Raw genomic sequence first — 19,622 nt, forward strand, 5'->3', positions numbered from 1 at the left:
ATTTTTAGCGGTATAGGTGTAATCTTTGGCATTTGGTATTTGGTCTGACTCGTTGCTATGAAGTACCTCATAACTGTTATGTATTTGTCACCAGTATTGACTTCAGTGTCGATTATGGGCTGTGTTGGTATTTCTACATCTTGAGGTAGGACCTGGCTTGCCTTTTCTATTGACTTCGCTATTAAAAAAAATCCATAATTGCCTATTTCTCTTGTAATTTTAATCCATATTGTAAATACTATACTCCATATACTATAATACTCCATATTGTCATGCTGGAATCGCAGAACTCTTGGCGGGTTGGAATTCAAATTATTAACCTAACACTATCTCCTCAGCAGCCTCCTGCGCGACGTAGGTTAAAACTTTATGGGCGAACCATATCCAGTTTGTTTATATTCATGAAAAAATATCTACTTCAGGCACTGAATTCATTTGTTGTTTATGAGTTACGAAATATGATCTCGCTGTGGCTCTATTTTCTTCTCTGTGGCCTCTGTGTCCATTGATTATTATTTCTTCCTCCTTGAGCTTACCATGCTCCGCTATTTCTGTTTTATCCCACCTGTGTCCATTGATTATTATTTATTCCTCGTTGAGCTTGCCATGCTACTCTGTACCTTTGAAATCTATTTCTATTATGATGTATTCTCATATTATTATGTCTTTTATATTCATTTGTATTTCTGTAAATATTGTTCTTATATCCATTTTTTCTATCGAAATTGTCTTCTACCTTTATAAATTTTGTTCATATGGTGAGCTGTTAAGCTTTTAGTCGATGCATCAAATACAGCTCTTATTTTAGTCGTTGTACTATCCTCCTTTTTTACCGGGTGTGGATAATAACCTCCACGGTTTTTTATTATTTCCATATGTCCTTCTTTTTCATAGTTTTCCATAAACTGTCTATAGTGCATATCTAGTTTTTCATATTTTTTAAATGTTTTCTCTTCTTGCATTAGTCTTGCAAATAATACCTGTTGCCTTTTCTCCTAGTTTCTCCGTATTGTCTTTAAGTGGTATTTTTACTTCGTATCTTCCTTTGCAATCTCCCTTGACTAATTTGCTTATAGTATTCTGCACATTCTTGTTCTTCAACTGAAAGTTTCTTTTCGTGTTCTACTTCTCCTAGTTCCCAAATTTTTTTTATTTGTATCTCGATTTCTCGTCTGGATATCATACTGCACACTCGTAGATGCCTCGCTTTTCCTTCTTGTTCAATTCCTGACACTATACATCCTAATTTTGTATGTTGCATGAGTACCGCGTTACTTATTCGGTGCATACTCTCCATTAATATTCTACTGTACTCTTTTACACCTACTAATACGTTTTTTTCCCAACTTTTTGGTATTGGGGGTCTGCTAATAAGACGTGTCTTTCATTTAATTCTTCCAACTGTATTTTTTGTTCCGGTAGGTGTTTGGTTATTTTCGGTAGCACCAATGCCTCCGTTTCCATCTTAAAGATACTCTGGAAGTATGTTTCAATCAGTAGCTTCATGCTCCAGTTCGATGTTGTTTCTCCTGTCGAACTGATTTCCGAGATTTTAGCCTGTATTGGTCTCCTTTGCAGCTTTGTCGCTGCTTCTTCTATAATGAACGAGGATTGTTCTCCTTCGTATCAATGATCTCATTAAGTAAGTGCCTCCTCTATTATCCTTTATGCGCAATATCGCAGTGGCAAGTAGTGCTTCCGTGTTTTGTTGGCTTGCACAGTTTACTGAGTTCTGTTCTCGTTGCTCTGCGTTGCCATGTCTATAACCGTTATTCTCTTGGGTTTGTTCTCGTCTTCCGTTATTCGGCTCTCTTCCATTGCCCGAATAACCCTTTCCTGCCCTATTTCTATTAGGGTAATGTCCGCTTCTTCTGTTCTTCGGGTCTTTTCCATAACCCAAACTTCTGTAGTCTCTCCCGTTTCTTTCAGGGATATTTTATTTCCTTCTTTCATTTAGATTTCTTCTGTTACCCAAAAAACTAGTTTCAAAATCTAACAGTGTGTGGTGTTCTCCACTACACTATCTGCATCTATGTTGGGTGTAACATTGCAGCTCATTCCTATGAGCTAAGCATTTTGTGCACCATTGTTTTTCCTTTGTTACCTTGTTCCTGTCTCTTATACTGAGATCCAGAAACTCCCTGCATTGTGTAACCATGTGCTCTTCCTTGCACATTATACAATGTATCTTTGCTTTTTGTACTCTTCCTCCTTGGCTTCCTTGATTCTTTTCTGATTCCAACAAATCTAACGTCTGGAATCGTTTCTGTATGAAGGCTTGTGTTGATTTGTATGTTGAAATTTCTCTACCTTCTCCAGTGTTGTTTTCATATAATCTTCTAATATCGTTATCACATTTTGTTATGCTTATCAGGGCCATTAGTTTGCTCTATGATTCCGTACTAATGCCTGGTCCTCCGATTGGTTCTAGGCACTAATGGAGTATGTCATGAAGTGTTTTTAGTGCTCTAGACGACACTTCTTTTACTTTTTGCGCTTGTAGAAGCCTATCAATTAGCTTGAAAGCTATCATTATCGGAATGTCGTATCTTTCTCTTAACATTGTCCATGCTACTTTATAATTTGCATCTGTTATATGTAAGTGTTGTACCATCCTGTTGGTTTCTCCTTTTAATTCTGTTTTGAGATATTGCATCTTTTCTACGTTTGTTTCTACTGTATTTGTTTTCTCTATAGTGTCCCTTAGTTTAGTTTGTATCTCCTCATCTTCATAAATGTCCTGTATGTCTTGCTGTAACAATTCCACGATTCTCCCTTTCTTTATCTGTGTTTCTTTAATCCTTGGCGATTTGCCCTTTTTTAAATCTCTATTATTCTTCTAGTAAAGTTCTGTAAATCTTTGTAAATGTAAAGTTCTTTGTAAATTTGTTCCTGATATTTTGTTTTAAAGTATTTGTCTTCTGTTACACCTCCTCTATTAATTTTTCTCTCTCTCCAAGTGAATTAAAATCGTTCTTTTATTATTTTTAACATTAAACATACCTAATCATCATCCCCAATATTTTTCACGCTCATTAAATAACTAAATGAATTGGTTCGCATAAAAATGGTTTTTAGAACTAATTGCTACAACATTCGTGTAGATAATTAGACGATTCTCGTATGTTTATAGGCTTGTTTACGTCGTTCCACCTACCCCGTTTCACGGTTGGTTGATTACCCATACACGGAAACCTATACACTTTTCACGGTAATAAATATCCAGCAATTCAACTGAAGTTAATTAAAAAGATATTTGAGAAGGATACGGTTTAGTGCCTAGGTATATGATACCACCCCTTATTTATTTTTCGTGAAAGATATAAGAATTGGGAAAAAATAAGGGTACCTATCACAATATTTTAATTTTCTCTTAAAATGATTTTTTAAATTTTAATCTTTCAATGAATTTTGACAGTATTGACAGCACACAAAAAGAAAATAATTGTTTCAAAAACGGTTTCATTAAAGAAACAATTTTGAAACGAAAGTTTTTTTACATATTATACTTAAACTGAGTTATTATATTCAAATATAAAAAGTGAAAACAAAGTCATGATTTAGAAGATGAACTTATTATGAAAATGTCGTTTTGTTTATTTGTCAATGATTCCCAATGAATTTAAAACAACAGCTATGAGAGTCTTATCAAAACTAGAAGTAAGTTGGGTATAATTTTAATATAAAGAAATGGCATAAAGTTTATTATTCAAAATGAATAACTTTTTCCGCAGCAAAAAACTATCTTACCTAAAAACTTCGACTACAAATTCACATCGCATACTAATGTAGCATTTTTTTTTACCCCGTATAAGGTTTGAGTACACGTCTTTCAAATATCCGAAAGAGAGTTAAATCCGAATTGGATTTAAGAATCTTCGAACGAAAATAAACAAAATTTTAATGTTTATTTTCAAATTGCAATCTTTGGGTAAATCGCTTTTGCTCTAAATCTCATAAGTTGCAATAAACACAGTGATTTGCGTTTTTTTTTAATTGCTTCTCAAAGCGTCGATTGGAATAAAGAAAATCCAATTATTTATTATTGCATTGGAAACTGTCGCTAGCAGAATTAAAAGTGATTGTTTACTATGCCAAATGCTTCTACCAAGATGGTTATTAATTGTCTTTTTTTCAATTCGCTTCTTTTCTGTTTCGCCTATAGTAATTTTTAAATAATTACTAATTTTTCAAATAAAGCGGGAGGCCGATCAAGCTATTCAAGGCTAAGTGGAACACTCTTAGCCTGTGTGGATTTGTAATATATATATATATATATATATATATATATATATATATATATATATATATATATGTCTAATTTAAATATAAATATTATAATAAATAAATATAAAACTAATTAAATATCTACTGCTGACGTAATCACCTTTTAGACCTCCCACAACCATGGCATCAAAAATAAGCATAGCAAAGATCCCCTACACTGCTTATGTAATACTTGCCGATACGAAACCTCTGGATAATGTTTAATAACACTGTATGTAAGTAGAAACCTCTAAGTTAAGGAATCGTTTTTCAGATGCTTGTTTACGAGACAGTTTAATGTTGGTTTTGGTACTTCAAAAACTCACTTATGTTCCGTGTGCCTGCAAGATAAAGATAAACTAGCAAAAGCTTTAGATGCTGGCACAAAAAATCAGATAATGATTCATCAGCGTTTACACCAAAATCGAGCGAAGTGTTTTTATGGGCTCTAAGTGTAAACCAAGATTATCCTGATGTAGTAACATTCAGTTTTGATTGTCAAAAAAATTAGTACTCTCAAAAACAGCAGATCAAGCAACCTAATAGAGTATTTAACTAAATTTCTACCATTTTACGATAGTTAAATGAAGTTCCAATGGAGAATTAAATCTATCTTTAGGTATATCGTATGTATGGACAGAACTGGATCACCAGAGGGGGTCCAATCAAATAGCGTCAGCTCTATATCATATCCTCACAATATTTAAATTCAGTAACAATGCAAAAATCGTTCGTCTGTTCTGTGATGGCTGTGGCGCTCAAAATAAGAACTCCAGAGTTATAGGAATGTTAGCCAACTGGCTATTAAATTCGAGTCTCTCAGGCATAAAAACAGTAGAATTTTTACATTTGTAGGACATTGGGATATTCCACCAGACAGACTTTTTGATCAAATTGAAAGTTACTTGTCCTGAACAGTATATTAGCATAACAGAAAATTGGAGAAGTCTACAGGTTAGGGGTTGATAATCAAGTTATTCTGTTAAAAGAAGGAAAAATTGAATTAAGTGTATAAGTATTTAAGTGATTCCTTGTCGATCGTTATGTTGTGATACAAATAATGTTTGTATTTTGAGAACGATTTCCGAAGTGGAAATTGAAACGTCAATAAACGTACTTTAACCTTTAATTGTGGCTTATTCCCATTTAAATAGTAATTATTTTAACATGCCACAAGAAAATAGCTTCAGAACAATCTTTGTAATTTTGAATATTAAATGTCAATTACATAATTGTTTTTATTATATCGAACTTCTCATCTCCTGTCCTAAATGATATATCGCCCTGTATGTGCAGGCGTCAACTGAAGGTGGATGCGTAAATGATTGAAGGGAGAAAAGGAAAAGGGCGTCAGCTGTTGCGACTGCGTCGGATGAAAGCGATTTGGTTTAGACAAATGGCGGAAATCGATCATTATTCGACGAACAGCATAATTTTATATTTTTTGTTTTTACTTTTAGACACGAAACTTCTTTTAAGACCGTTAACGAACGAAAAGTTAAACAATTTAGTAAGTTTATTTTTGTACATTTTACCGCATGGAACAATTTCTGCTATACACTTTTATCCAATTTTCACTTTTTCCTAGAATATTTTTTTTCTATTAATTTTTATTATTTCAGTTTGTTCCATTTGCCGCTTTTTATGTCACTACACGAAATTCAAAAATAATCTGGCTCTGTTTATTTTTATTCTGGTAAAATATCCATGTAAATTTAAAAAAATACTATAAATAGTAGTTAAACAAAAAAGAAAATTTGTATACTGGGTGATTTTAAAGCTAGAGTTGTCAATAAAGAAAAAGGCCTAGTAATAGGAAAATATAGAAAGGAAAACGAGAACAACGGAATGTGACTTAGAGATATGTTAATATCTCGCTAAAAATAATGAATGAATTCTTCCCGCATAAGGACTTACATAAATTCAGATGAGAAGCATAAGAAGCAATTTAAAAACAATAATTTATCTTTTTTATCCAGCAACAAAATTCAAGGTTTAACACTAATGACGTAAGGATATTACGTAATGCAAAGTGTGGATCTACTCACAATTTGTTAATAGCGAAAGTAATGATAAACTACTGACGGAAAAAACATAAAAATGGATAAATTAATTATACAGACGATGTGTTAAAAGGAGTCAACACAATTTCTGTATAAAGTTCGTTTTGATACAAAACTGCGCGACATAGTATACGAAGTATGAATCAATTAAAGGCTGCATTCATCAAGCGGCAAAAGAAGCTGTGGAAAATAAAAAGAGAAGTCAGAAGAAATAAGAATTAGAAGAGCGAAAAAAAAAGCTTATCAAACGTAGCTAGTTACCACAGACTCGAAAGATAGACGAATATATATAAGATTCAGCAGAGAAGTTAAAAAAGTGGCAGCAAACAAAAACAAATAAAAAATTGGAGGAACAATTTGATACCAACGAAAGATGTATAGGAGGAAAAAGTGTTTCACAATTGTGGAAGACCATAAAGAATCTGAGAAAAGAAAGAAAAAATGGAAACATGAAAATACACTCGCGATCATAAAATCCGGGTCATCTTGAAAATTTCAAGTTTCTTAAATATTTTTGCCTCTGGCGCAGTAATAACCTTTTTTTGGCTAATGTATTTTTTATTTGTCATCAATGTTTGTTTTGAAAGAAAAAAAAATGGTTTTTTATTGTTTTTATTGAAAATACAGAAAACAAATAAAATTGTTGCTAAAACAGACATACGAAAAAAAAATGGAAAATACAGAACATGGTAAAAAATCAGTGAAATTTCAATGACTAATATCGTGTATTGCCTCCCCTTGCTCTAATAACCTCTTGCAGACGACGGGGCATACTCTCAATTTTTCTCCGTATTACATGTTGTGGTATGTTATTCCACTCTCTCACTTACTTAAGCAGATCCTTAAGCTCCTGTGTGTTGTTAGGAGAAGGTGTATGGGTTTGAATACGTTTTTTTCAAATTGTCCCAGAGATGTTCAAAGGGATTCAGGTCCGGAGACCTAGCTGGCCAGGGTACCCTCGTAATTCCAACCTCGTCCAAGTATTACATACTGATCCTGGCAATGTGTGGTCGCACGTTGTCCTGCATAGAAACGGCGTTTTATCCAAGCCCTGCCAGGTTGGGCATAACATGTTCTTCCGGAATCTCCGTAATGTACCTTCGTGCAGTTAGGGACCCATTTTCGATGAAGGGTAATTCTGTGTGGAAGTCGGAAGATACACCTCCCCAAGCCATGACCGAGCCTCCACCAAATGGCATTCTTGGAACAATGCAAGCTTGTGAAAATCGTTCACCGGTTCTCCTCCAAACTCTTACACGTCCATCGGATCCAGTTAGGCAGAAACGGGATTCATCTGAGAATAACACTTGCTTCAATCGTTAATTCCCCAATTCGCGTATTGTCGACCAAAAGCTAGTCGGGCAACTCGAGGCACCCGGCGAAGTGGCGGTCCTCTAGCCATTACCCGAGAAGATAGTCAAGAAGAACGAAGTCTTCTTCTGACTATTGCAACACTAAAATTGCGATTTCGTACTTCCTCTAGACGATTTTGATGCACAACCGCAGTTGAGGTCCGGTTTCGTAAAGATTGAAACACAAGGAAACGGTCATCTAGTGGCGTGGTCGTTCTTCTTCGTCCAGAGCCAGGTCGTCTGGTTAGCCAACTTGCGTACTGAAAGCGTTGAAGCACTCGTTGAACTGTAGAAAGGCTTACGCCAACAGTTCTTGCGACTTGCTGTTGAGTGTGACCGTCTTCCACAAGTGCAACAATTTGTGCCGTTTCAACAACAGTCAAAGGCATTTTTGGCAAAAAATAAAAACTAATAATGGCACTAATAAACACTAATGGTGGCAATAATAAACGTTTGTCCATTGCATTTGAACAGAAAGTCGAAGCACAAATGAGACATTTAAAACAAGCGGCAGTTACAGGTAGCGTTTATTTTGCAAAGTGTGCACTTTACCGCGAAATCGGCACTATTGTAATTCTTTGTTACAAAGGAAACCGCAAAAATTATCAGAAACATGCATTAGTTTGTATTTGTGTTATTATTATTTACGATAAAGCTCGTTAAAAATGAAATATCAGTGATTTTCAAGATGACCCGGATTTTATGATCGCGAGTGTAATAAGTAGTAAAGAATGGGAAGAACACTAAAAGCCCTACTAACAGAGTATCGAAGTCAATTTAAAGGAGAAATAGGCAAAATTAGATCAATAGAAGAATAAGGAGTGGAGAAAATAACAAAAGATGAGATTTAAGTGATATTAAGAGAAATGAAAAATGGCAAATCTTCGGACGCAGGAAATATTCCCATTCAACTGGTTAAATATGGATAAGACATTTTAATGGAAATATTTTATCAGATTTATTTAATGACTGTTTGGTTAAGGGAAACAACATTCTATCAAACTGGAACGTATTATATTTATGATCGATTTACCAAAAAAAAAGATGACAGAAAGATTTGTGGGAACTACAAAGGAATTAGCATCGCCAGTTCACTAGGGAGATTGTACGACAAAATAATAAAAAATAGAATTAAATCATATTTTGAGGGAATAGACGAAAAAAAAAATGGTTTCCTGGCAGGAACATTGTGAATGGATAATGGATTTACTCTTTAACAGATAATAGAAAAACGTAGAGCTCAAAATCTACCCGGTTATCTTGTATTTATAGGTCTGGAAAAAGCTCACTATACTGTGCCATTGAAGAAGTTACTTAATTTTTTGACAAAGGCTAACCTTAGTAAAGTGGATGTTTTTTTCCTTAGAATGGAAAATGGGGAGAGCACGTGCGGGAGGTGGTCCGGAAGGCTGCGAATAGTACGGCTGCGTTGGGGAGGGTGATGCCGAACATTGGAGGACCCAAATCCGAAAGGAGGAGGGTCTTACACGGTGTTGTACAGTCGATCGTCCTCTACGCTGCACCAGTCTGGAGCGAGGCGGTAGAGATAACTGCCTATAGGAGTCTCATGACACGAGTAGACAGAACAAATCTGTTGCGAGTGGCATGTGCCTACAGGACTGTGTCTGCGGCTGCCTTATGGACCATCACTGGATGTGTTCCGTTGCATGTTTTGGCGGTGGAAAGAAAAGAGCTTTATAAGAGAAGAGGTCCAAACCTTACTGTGGCCGAGAAAAGACAGGAAAGGGAAAGGTCAGTTGAAAGATGGCAAGAAGAATGGAACAACACGGAAGATGTGGCACAGTGGACGAAAATGCTGATCCCGAACATAAGAGATTGGATGGACTGTGGCCACAGGCGACTGGATTATTTCCTGACGCAGGTGCTCACAGGACACGGGTGTTTTAGTGCCTACCTCTATAGGATCGGAAAGGTCGATACAGATGAATGCCTATACTGTGGATACTTGGACACTGTGACACATACGATGTTAGATTGCAGCAGATGGATAGTGGAAAGGAACAGAATGGAGAGAGAGACAGGTGTGAATTTTGTTACAGTGAGAGAAATGATTGAGAGAATGATTGAAAATAAATTAGTTTGGACTAACATACACAGCTATATCCGTGCAGTGATCAAGAAAAAGGAAGAGGAAGAAAGACTGCTAAACCAACGCTAAAGGTAAGAGTGAATGATGCTGAAAGGTGAAGCTAGAAAAGTGGGTCACACTGTATGAGTTGGAATGCGTGAGTCAGACTGTGGGGAAGGAGCAAATGCCCATCTGGAAATAATGCGGAACTAGGAGCGATGAGTGTCTTCTACGCGCTACCTGGAATGAGACAGGGAACCTCCTTGCTGATGAATAGAGTGTGGATGTGTATGAATGGAGAATGAATGAATAAAGGTAGTGATTCGGAAGTGATGCCGGCCTTACAGCGGCCATTCCGCTTCCGGATCGCTGGATGACAGATGAGGATCTGGTTTAGCAGGTACGCGTTCGGCGTAGACTCGGCGACGAGAGGGCATTTTAAAGTACCTGGGGAACTATCGCCGGGAGTACGAAGAACGAATCCTGCACTAAAGTTAGTCAGGCGGCGTCCTGGACTGAGATATCTTTTGAAGATTCCAGACCCCCCCTCTATAAAGACAAAAAAAAAAAAAGTTAAGTGGATGTTAGGAAGAAGAACAAGCGGACCTAGACCTAAAATTAAGACATGTAAAAAAGTGCGAAAAATGTTAATAGTTAGGTAGCTGAACTAAGTAATTTAGGTATCAACACAAAATTATCAATATATAGAGCAGTAGTAAAACCAATCAGGAAAATTTTCCGAGTGTCCTGAATAGAGTATGTATCTACCTAATGAAGAAATTCAATGGCGGGCCCATAACCGATTTTCGGGCAAGGGGGGGGGGCATGAACTTTTTTTTGGGAGATACCGGGAATCTAGAGAAAATTTTTAAAAATTAGGCAGCGATTATACTAGGCAACTGATGACGCAACTGGTGGCGCAACTAGTGGCGCCACCAAATTAAAGCACAAATATTTTGGGCAACTGGTGGCCGATAATTGCCACCAGCAAAAATAAATACATTTAGCGAATGGTAAATGTTGTTTAGTTGAGAATATGATATCAAACGCGTCGTTGCTTTTTCTTACCCTTTTATTAAAAAAGAAACGTATGTGTATCTGTAAAAATGTATATGTTATTTCCTGAACTTTGTGCCGACGAAGTAAAATTTTTTCATATTTTCACATGTTAAAATCGTATTTTTTTAAGCTCTTGGAGTACATTAAAGATGACATACGTGGTATTGATACAAAAATGAGGTAATGTTTTCCACCTGAAGAAACACTGGTAGTGACTTACAATGTTTTAACATTTTATCCTGAATTTAATGTGCTAGGTTTGCTCAGCTTCCTTCAATTCTATACTCTTTCTTTATAGTGTATTTAGACATAAATACATTATAGACATACATAAATAGATAAAAGAATTTTGGAAAGACCGGAGGAAATGGATAGGGTAGAATAGAAATGAAAAACATGCCTCCAATGCCTATGAAGGGCATAACGAGTTTCGAAAGAATAAGTAGACACTGAATTGAATATGATCAGATTTCTTTAATCCTAAATCATCACTATGTTTATATTTGCATGTAAAAATATAAGCTATGTGAATAAACAAAAAACAATTTATCAATTTAAAAATTATTCCTAATATTATATACACATATACATACAACATATAAACTCGGTTCGCTATTCCCAGTCCGAACTGTCTAGTGAATTTAGTAATTATTTTTTTGCGAAGTTAGTTACTTTTTGACAGACTAAAAGAGGCTAGAAATTACTATACAACCAAGCACACGTACTCATAGCCAATATTAATAGTAAACAAACTAAATACCAAATAAAATAGAACTTTGCGAATTACCGACAATCAATATTTATTTATCTGCACCATATAATAAATAGTTATGTTAAATTATAACAACTAAAATATATTTTTTAAATATATACTACCCAAAATTTGATGGGTTTAGTATACACTTCCATTATTTAGAATAATTCTTCTTTTTTTAAAGAAAGAAGTCTGCAATAGTAGGATACTTAAGCTATTAATACTGAGAAGTAGGAATTGTTGTGTTGTAGGTTTCCGACAATGAAACTGTCAAAATGTGCCCGAGCTAAGCGAATGGAGTTATATTATTATTAACTATACTCCAACATATATTATTATATTAGTTACTATAATAAATGGCAATAGACCACAATTTTAGTAAACAATAACTTATATTTGACGTTTTGATTTCCAGGATGAAAATCGTTATCAAAACACAAATTAAAATATATTATTTTTGATTTGTTGCTTGGAAATAGAAATATATTACTCGATTATATAAAAATGAACTATTGGTCTAAGTCTAATAGACTATATATAACATAGGGTATATATAGGGTTAAAATGGTGAGTTTTAAGACCTTTTTTCACACACTTTTGAATGCCATAAAGATATTCGAAACTTATCGTTATTAAAGTATTTTTATTTGTCTAGCAATCAAAAATCAGCAAATTTTAACCTAGAACCCCATAAAGTCCAACAAGTGCAAAAAACGAAATGTAGTTTAGTTTATGAAATTAAACTAGTATAAATAAAAGGCGAATAATATTGGTCACGTTACTTGATTTGTCTATTACAAAAAATATTCTTGTACACTGAACCTCATACAACAAATCCGAGTCGTCTGGCTCGCTGATGTGCAAATCGCTCTATTACTTTTTCAGTGTCTAATTCAATGTCTCGGTGAATATGAAGGATGCAAAGACCCGTGAGTCGGGTTTCCCTATCCTTGCCCTCAGCCAAATTTTCACTATTCTTAACGTAGAGAAGGATCTCTCTGTTGTAGCCTTATTTGACTAAAAAATAATAAAATGTAAATTGAACGTATGTAGTATTCTTATGGGTCACCTGGATGATTGGCTCTTTTAGTCTGTCTATACACAAATCTAGGTAACTTCATTTTAACGTCCAATTCATCTGCTAATTCTTTAACTTCGGTAAAATCTTACTAAAACTTTTTTTGCGTATCTTTCGAGATGATATAGAAAATAGCCTTTGCCGCCAGGTTAGCATCAAGAGATTTTGTTTAGCAGCAATGATAATTTTAGTATGTCAATCAGTGACATTAGAAACTCAGATCTGCATAAATAATTAAGCAAAGTTAATGTAAGTGTAGCAGTCTTAGGATCCTTTCATGTTGAGATAGATGTTTCAGATGCTTCAATTATACGTAAAATGTCAGATCTGAACTGGATTATGCTTTCATGGCGCTCAAGCCATCTTGTTTCGTATAAACTTGTTAAATTTTGTCCGAGTTTCAGTTTTAAAACTTCATTCCCCCTGGCTGAAATGTTAAAAAAATGATATTTCTGACTTCATTGTTCCCATTGTATTTCTGATGGACGATACATTTAAAGAATTTGAAAGGGAGTTGTTTAAAATATGATTCAGGCAAGGACATCTAACTGCATTTGATGCCACCTTTTTATTTCTGTTACTGCAGTGACTGCTTCAGAGCTCATTACGCTACAACTGTCAGTACCGATCCATATACATTTTTTCGGATCCAAATGCAGTATTTTCAACAAGTTTAATACTATTTTTTCCAAGGTTTTTCCTATCAGGAGTTGACAAAGTCTTCACAAATGTTATTATTGTGTATGTATCTCAAACTCAAATTTAGAGAAAGCTGTTCCGTGGGTTTTGTCAAATATGACAGAGTAATAATTTGTTCTTTGAACTTGATTCATTATTAATTTGCTTAATTATTTCTTCACCACAACTTTTTATCAATTGATTTTGACTGGTGTTAATAATACGTGTTGCTCGGGAAGATGCTGTGTATACGTGTTGTTTAAGAGTCTCTTTTCCTGATGCGATTTTAAACCTTAACAATTCCTCTTATTCCTGGGTCCAACATCTTCGTCCAGAAGCAGAAGGCAATCATCACAGATGGAAGTATGAAAGGGGGACGGCAGATGCTCCGTCTGTTGCTTTCTTCAACATAGCGCTGTTGTGTTATGCACGCATAATTTAGATTACCTCACACTTTACCTCGTTCAGGATAACCTCAACTACACTAAGAATTAAAAACAAACATTTTTCTCGTAGCGAGCGGGATATGCATTTTTTAACTAAAAAGATTTGAGCTACAAATATTTGAATTTATATTTTTTTAAATCCTAGGGGGCGTGGGGGACGGGCATGGCCATGAGTTTATTTTCAAGTGTTAAAATTGCTATTATTTTATAGCATACTTATTATATATCTAAACTTAAAAAGGGATAATTCCCGCGAGTTGGCTATCCATATTAAATATACAGGAGAAGTGTTTTATTTCGATTATATATCCCGGCACCGACAAAAATTTAAAATTTCTAATTTAACTGAGCTGCCACCGTGCTTCGGAGGGCACGTAAAGCCGTCGGTCCCGGCTACGAAAGTAGTCGTTAGGTCATGTTAGGGGCGCTTGCGCGACCTGAAAACCCTAAAACTAGACCTTAGCCAGAAGGTTACACGAACTTTACTTTTTTTTTTATTATATATTTGTTGTTTTTATTTAATTTGAATGTAGTATCCAATTTAATGCCTAGGAAAACTTTTAGAAGGGCTAATACAAGGCAATTAGTATGGTATCGGCATTTACAGAGGATGGGGATGATACATGGCCGAAAAAAGCTCTTTAAAAATTATGAACTTGCTCAAAAAAGAAGACGAGGAAGACCAGCATTAACATAGATCAGTGGAATAAAGACAACAATGGAGGTTTCTCTTCCCCATCTCACTACATCTTGTACCTTGATATCTTCGTTTCTTAGTAGATCTAGTTTTCTCTATTGTAGATGTTAATATCGTCATCTCAGCTGTTCTTAGGGCCTGTATTGTTTTTCTTTATATCACTTCTTGTTTCTGACGCTTTTATAAGTATTGGCTGAATGCAAGTTTTACAAACTCTTGTCACTATGTCTCTTAATGCACCTAGGTTGATTGGTGGTTTTCTGTTATATCCACTCCCAAATAATTGAAAGAAATAACTTGTTTTATTATTTTCCCTTCGATCTCTAGTTTGCATATTATTGATTCTTGGCTATAGTTATTCATACATTATATTTTATCCGTTAATATTATCATATCATCTTTACTATTGGCCAACAATACAGCATCGTTTGCATAGCCAATAATCTTTTTCTAACTTCACTTCGTAGTCAGTCAGTGGTTTTATTTTCTCAATTAGTTTGTTTATTAACAAGTTGAACAAGAATAGACCTAAGTTGTCTTGTTGTTTTATTCCTCTATGTATCCTTCCGATAACTTATCTGCTTGTATTTTAGTTAAGTAATCAAAATCTGAGTTCTTCGATAATTATTGTCAACTGTGAGAAACATTTTTCACTTAAAGTTTTCTACGTCACTTAGTCGTATCTTATCAAATAATGTGGTTAGATCAACGAAACACATAAACATTGTTATATTTTATGGCCTTCTTCACTATCTGGCGAATTATAAAGATGGCATTTTCTCCTTCTTCTTCCTTCGTTTATGTAGGCTTTAAAGCCTGTTTCTTCTTCAATATTAGCCTCCTAAATTGTTTAAATTATATACCATCTTTTTCTTAGTCTGCCAATACTTCATTTGGTGACTTATCTCGTGCTATTCGTACTATCCTATCCTCTGCCATTCTACTAATGTGTTCGTTCCACTCCTGTTTCCGTTTTGTCACCATCCATTTATGTCTTCAACATTGCATGCTCTTCTTATGTTTTCGCTTGTTTCCTTATACAACAGACTTTCCTCTGATATTCGTCGGAGTATTTTCTGTGTTGTTTCTAGTAGTCTAGTAGTAGTCTCGTTTTATATGTGTCATGTGTCACGTAGTATCTCCGCCGTGTATGTTAATATAGGTCTAATTACTGCTTTATAGATTCTTGTTTTGGTGTCTTGTTTTAGGTGTTTGTTCTTCCATATTGTGTCATTAAGAGATCCCGCCGCTTTACTTGCTTTTAAGCTTTGTTGTCGTACTTCTTAAACATCTCCGTAACTAGTTATATCTATTCCCAGATATCTAAACCTTGCTTCCTGCTTTATTATTTTCCCATCAATTTCGATTTTACATCGTAGTGGGTATTTATATGTCATACATTTGGTTTTTTCTGCTGATATTATCACATTCTATTTCTTGTTATATTGAAGATGCGTGTTATTCTTTAAAGCTCGTCTTCTGTCTCGGCGATTAATGCGACGTCGTCTGCATAACATAATATTTGAATTTCTTTGTTCCCCATTCTGTAACCATGACCTTTACGTACTGCTTGTATTATTTCGTCCATTATTATATTAAAGAAAAGTGGGCTTAACGAGTCACCCTGTCTGACTCCGCTTTGTACTGGTATACACTGTGTTAGTTTTCCATTTATCTTTGCCTGTATTAGATTATGGAAGTAGACATTTTCGATGGTCTGTATTATGTTTCTTTTATAGAGTAGGTGTAAGACGTCTTCGACTTGGATGAGATCGAAAGCCTTTGTTCGGTCTATAAAACATAGATACTCGATGGCTTTTTCTGTGATTTGTCTTAATACAAATACGGCGTCTACGCAGGATCTTCAGGATCTGGGTGTTGATCTGATAAAGTTGTTAGTTTATTGATTTTGTTGGTTAGGACTTTTGTGGTAAGATTAAGTGCGGTGTTCAGTAGATTTATACCTGTATAATTGTCGGGGTCTTCTTTATCTTCTTTCTTGAACATTGGTATCATTATGCTGTTTCTCCATGCTGAAATCTTGTAGAGCAATATTAGTTTTTATATAAGTTTTGTCATTTCTAGGGTTATACTTTCTCCTCCGTGTTTTAGAAGCTAGTTGGTTATTCCGTCTGGTTTTGACTTTCTGGTGGTGACTTTCTATTTTTGAGTGAATTTATGACTATCTCTACTTCCTGAAAACTGATTTCTATTTCGTGTCTTAATTCAGGTACTGGTACATCTAATTCAGGTACACTTATTGTGTTGATTATTATTTTCCTTTCCTTTAAATAGTTCCGTCAGGTATCTTTCCGATTTGCTTGCTGGTATGTGATTGTATTCCTTAGGCATATGCCTTGGGTATTCCTTGTATTACTGTAGGCCTCTCGTTTCTCTTTACATTTCTCTTTTATGTCTTTTCTAAACCATGGTATATTGTTGTTGGTTCTTTTGTTTAGTATGACTGTTGCTTATTCAATGTTGTTTTTAATTTTCTCCCAGCTCGCGTTTATATCTTCGATGTCGTCTATTTGTTTCAGCTGTATCTTCTGTGCTAGCCTCCTTTGGTACATTTCTCTTGTAGAGTCGTTCCACAGATGGCATCTGTTGATGATATTTTTGCAGAAAACCAAGGTGTTCTTCGCTTATAGGGATTATTGTCCTTAGTTCTTCGGCTACTATTTATTTATTATAAATATCAGAAATATATATTTCAAAACAATATCAGAACTAAATATAAATATCTATTTCTGATATTATGTTTTGACCTATCAGTCGCTAATTTGGTCTTTATTTGATCCAAGGTACTTCAAGTTATTATTTTTTACAATTACTTTAAAATTAAAAGTTATTTTTTGTAGTAGTAGTAATTCCATCTTTTAACGAACATTCCAGATACTCCGTTTTTAGCTTAATATGTTTTAAATCTTTTTCTTCAAAAGCTTGTCCCTACTGTTCCATTTTTTAAAATCCCTTACAGTATATTTCGTACTAATCCTACATTGAATTGTAATCTAGTTCGCGTTCGTAAAAGAATTTTACAGTGCGGCAGTTATCGATAGGTATTGCGGATATACCCTGAGTGCCTAGTGCAATGCAGTAAAAAGGCAAGACAATGGTTGGCTGCTTCATACTCACGCATCTTAACAACTGAAATCTACCAGAAGCTTTTAATAAAAACGAAGTAATTGCTATGTAAAAACCCAGTAAACCCTACGACAAAGTTGAAAGCTATCGTCCCATTTCTCAACTGTTGATACAAACTAGAAGAGACTTATGTTAAATAGGATACACGCATAGATTCTTGAAAATATTCCACCCGAACAAGTTTTCAGACCTAACTGAAGCTGCGCAGCATCAAGTACTCAATCTAACAACACATATAGAAGCGGGTTTCCATAGCCAATAATAGTCGACTGTAGTCTTTGTGAATCTGTGAGCTGCTTACGACGCAGTGTGAAAGGATGAACTCTTGGATAAGCTGATCAAACTAATCCCTTGCAAAACAACATAGAAACTAATAAACAACGTGCTATCTGATCAATTCTTCCAGTTAATTCACGATAATGATATAAGCAAAAAGAAGAAATTTATTGATGTACTAAGCCAAGTATCAAAATTAAGCAACTGATACCAGAAAACAAAAACAAAATAAAAAAAAGAAATGTATACATAACCCAATTCGATTAGCAACAAAGAAAGAGCAAGAAATATACGAGGAAACAATGGAAAGAGAACTAAAAAAGATACAAATAGAAGAGCAAACTGAGAACAAATGGGAAAACATAAAGCAAATAATGAACAAAGCAGCAAAAGAATGCAATAAACAAGAGAATAAAAAGAGGAAAGACTGGTTCGACATAGAGTGCCAAAAAGAAATAGAACTAAGAAAATCATTAAGGATGGAAATGATCACGAAAGAAACAACAGAGATAAAGAATAGATATAGGGAGCAAAGACAAAAAGTAAAGAGGGTGCTGAGAGAAAAGAAGAGAAAACACAGAAAATAAGCTAAAAGAAATAGAAGAGAATTACAGAAATAAAAAAATAAAAAACCTATATCAAGGTGCTAGAAATGAAAAAAAAAGGTTTCCAACAAAAACCCATATTCGTTAAAAAGAAAGCAGGAAATAATATAAGCGGGGAAGCAGAAATAGCCGAAAGATGGAAAGAGTATTTTGATGAATTACTAAATGGCAATAATAAGTCAAACCAAAGAGAATGTATGGAAGCAGAAGCAAGAATCGAACACTTAGAAGACATAGAAGATAATTCACCCAGCAAAGAACAAATCGAGGAAATCATAAAAAATCTGAAAAACAACAAATCCCCTGGAAGCGATAACATAACAGCAGAGATGATGAAATATGGTGGAAAACTGCTAAATAATTGGATATACAAGATCATAAAGGAGATATGGATAAAAGAACGAATACCAGAAGATTGGAAGGAAACCATTATTTGCCCATTACACAAAAAAGGAGACAAAATAGAATGCAGTAATTACAGAGGAGTAGCGTTACTAAATACCGTATATAAAATCCTATCAAAATCCATAAAAGATAAGCTAGAAAAAGAAGTTGAAAATATAATAGGCGAATATCAGTGCGGATTTAGACGAGGGAGAAGCACAACGGACCAAGTATTCATAATCAGAGAATTACAAGCAGAAAGCTATGAACACAACTTACCAACGATAGCGCTATTCATCGACTTCCAGCAAGCATACGATAGAATAAAAAGGAAGGAATTAAAAGAGACCCTTGAGGAACTGGGAGTTAGCAGAAAGTTGCGTAACATCATACATCTTACTTTAGAGAATACAGAAAACAGAGTCAAAGTAAACAATCATGTATCGGACAAATTTATAGTAAACGAAGGATTAAGGCGATCCTTTGTCATCAGTACTCTTCAATTTATGCCTAGAAAAAATAATGCGAGAAGCGAAAATCAATAGAGAAGGACTCCTATATCATAAAAGATACCAAGTTTTGGCATTTGCGGATGATATAGTGTTGATAGCAAGAGGAAAAAAAGAGCTACAGGAGATAGTACAGAGAATAGTAAAAGCAGCAAAGAAAATGGGACTTTACATAAATGAAACTAAAACAAAATGTATGCAGTGGACAGATGATCAGTT

The 19,622-nt window shown here is 34.7% G+C and overlaps 1 protein-coding gene across 2 annotated transcripts in view; it reads right to left on the reverse strand.

The window, feature by feature from the left end:
* The window catches only part of kat80 (katanin p80), a 270,406-nt gene that overhangs the window by 153,777 nt on the left and 97,007 nt on the right, over positions 1-19,622 (reverse strand). The gene's annotated exons all lie outside the window — the stretch shown is intronic.

This window comes from Diabrotica undecimpunctata, chromosome 3 (genome assembly GCF_040954645.1).
Source record: "Diabrotica undecimpunctata isolate CICGRU chromosome 3, icDiaUnde3, whole genome shotgun sequence".
NCBI lineage: Eukaryota > Metazoa > Arthropoda > Insecta > Coleoptera > Chrysomelidae > Diabrotica > Diabrotica undecimpunctata.